This window comes from Asparagus officinalis, chromosome 2 (genome assembly GCF_001876935.1).
Source record: "Asparagus officinalis chromosome 2, Aspof.V1, whole genome shotgun sequence".
In the NCBI taxonomy this organism is placed as follows: domain Eukaryota; kingdom Viridiplantae; phylum Streptophyta; class Magnoliopsida; order Asparagales; family Asparagaceae; genus Asparagus; species Asparagus officinalis.
The window spans coordinates 77,154,891-77,157,632 of record NC_033795.1 but is presented as its reverse complement, the minus strand read 5'-3'; positions in this window follow the sequence as shown (position 1 = coordinate 77,157,632).

Below are 2,742 nucleotides of genomic sequence, written 5' to 3'. Positions count from 1 at the left end.
ATTTTGACTTAGATGATAATTTTATAGGTTATACTTTTCTTAAATGGTTTGATAGTCTATGCTTAATAAATCTAAGTTGAAATATGTTAAAAAGAGAATAGTTTGTATTTTGTAATTGAGATTAGCTAGTGGATTAAATTCTAGATTTCTCATATCTAAATTGAATCATCCATCTTAACCTTCTTGAATTCTCTTTTATTTCTTGAATTTATTCATTCTTCTTTCTTGCCTTGTGAATTCATTTATTCTTATTTCTTTTTCTCTAAAATTCAATTCATCATCTCTTGCATATATTCACAACAATCACTCATCACAACCACACTTATTCTTTAATCCTAACTTGTCACGCACACGACATAAGAACCTATTCTAATAATCTCTTAAAATCACCTTCCTCGTGGGATCGATAACTTTTTATACTATAACTTGATCAATTGTGCACTTGCAATTTTGGTACATAATATTGCCGCATCACATAGACTACATATACATGGCTAAAAACGTAGAGTTACCTTAGATAGTAGCATACAACTCTGTAATATAGATGTTTATTTTAATTTGTTTTCTGATATATGTTTTGTCTTCTGGGAGAACATTATGATATTTTATTCTGAAAATAATAACAAATGTACTACTATCTGTTATGTCTAGAGTATGAATAGACATACCAACTATCTAGTCTAGAGTATGAATAGACAGAGCATCAATCATGAAAAATTGTCATAATATATCAATTTGATGCTTTTGCTTTAAATATTCTATTTGCTTGCTTGAAGTAAAATCTACGCCTCCTAAAAACTTGAAATTAAGTTGTGGGTTTTAAAGCTCATGTTGGCGTCCATAAGTGGTCCATTTTTTATTGCTAATTGCACTGATTCTCCTTCTCCACTGAAATTATACAATATTAGTTTCTATCCAAAATTGCCTTGGTGGTGTTTTGAATATGGCAACCTTGAGTTTAGAAGAAAGGATAGCACAAACTGGTTATGCTTTTGTTTAATTTCTACTTGCTTGAGTTTGTGATGATCATTGATCGTCCGAGCATTAAAATTTTTTGTGTGAATTTTAATATCAGACTAATTTGCCAGAAGCAAACATTTGAAAGACAACATTTATGAAGATCTTTAGAAAAATGAGCTTGATGATTTTGGTGATTATGTGTGATCTTATTAAAATGTGAATATTTCTAATTTCTCATGCACTAATCTTTCGTCCCCATGATTAGTGCACTGTGATATATGATAGTAATTATTACTTGTCTTTGGCCTCGAACGTTCATTTTTACTAACACCCTTGTGATTTTTGCATGATTATATCTCTTGATTCTTTAAGTATCTTTGTCCAGAAGGTAAACACTTTAAATTTTCTCTCTATCAATTAGGACGTGAAAAATTAATGCCTCACTGAAAAAGTATTCATTTTTATGGGCAATCCCTGAAGGATCACTTTGATCTATGGAAGCCAATAATCTTCCCTCAAACGCAACTGGCAGACTGAATCAGAACTTTTTGGATTTCAAATACATGACTAAATATGATTCAACCATGTGCCATATTGTCTAGCGGGTGAAGCTCGCAGAATTGATCGAAAAGATTTTTTCCCATTCCATGCAAGTAGTATTGTACTCCAGTACCAGTACGTGGCCAAAAATTATGCCAAGCATTCTGCTTTAATATCTACATTTGGACTTGTAGAGAATCACAATAAATTGTTGATGAGAAATCACAATGTTAGACTAGTTGGCTAACGAGTTATGTTTGGAGCACATGCTACAATTCAGAAAATTACTTATATGCGTGGACAAGGGGGAGGCTATGAACATAGTAGGAGATCTTATCATGTAGCCAGTTTTGGATTTTAAACCATCGACTGAATACAATTCAACAAGTAACATTGTACTCTTACAATAGTACAACTAAAAATGGCTACAGGATTATGATCTAATCCTTGCATTAGTAGTTGTTAAAAACACAACCAGCTGTTGTGAGAAACCATAATGCAAGTTTAATTGGTTCACACGTAGTGTCTGAAGCACGTGTCATAATTCTAACTAATACTCATAAGCTTGGACAAGGGGAAGTAGTGGACATTGAAGTGGATCTTATCGAGGTGGTCAAGGTAAACTATTTGGTTTTCTATATTTGGATTATAAACTCCGTCAATAATTTAGTACCTATGGCCCATGTTAGGGGATCAATTTATAATTTGGTACGCTGACTGCATTTTTATTGAAGATCAATTCTCAACATTAGCGGGAGATTAGTGCCCAAAAATACAAAATAATGTCAAGAAATTCCTTTGATGAAAAAGATCTTCAATATTTATATCCACGTACTAGTCAAACTGAACCAGAAGTTCACATGATAATCTGCTAAGAAAAGAGTGACCAAGCCCCATATTCATGTTGAGTATATCATTGATGATTTGGTACTCCAGAAGCATACTATGCCAGAAGCATACTATGCCAGAAGCATATGAAATATGTTAGTGTAAAAGATAAAAGTTCATGGCAAACTAAATTCTATATAGAAAGACAGTCACTCCTATAACCTTCGGAAGAGGTTCATCCTGAAGATGGAATCTCCAGTAAAGTTGCACTTGCTTGATAATCACAATACTAGAGATGCGGAACGGCCAAATCCAATTGTTAAGGGAAATGACGAGGATTTGGTAGACATAAAATAAGAATTAAAGTGGCCACAAATTTGTGAAAAAGGAGAAATATATAATAGAAATATAAAA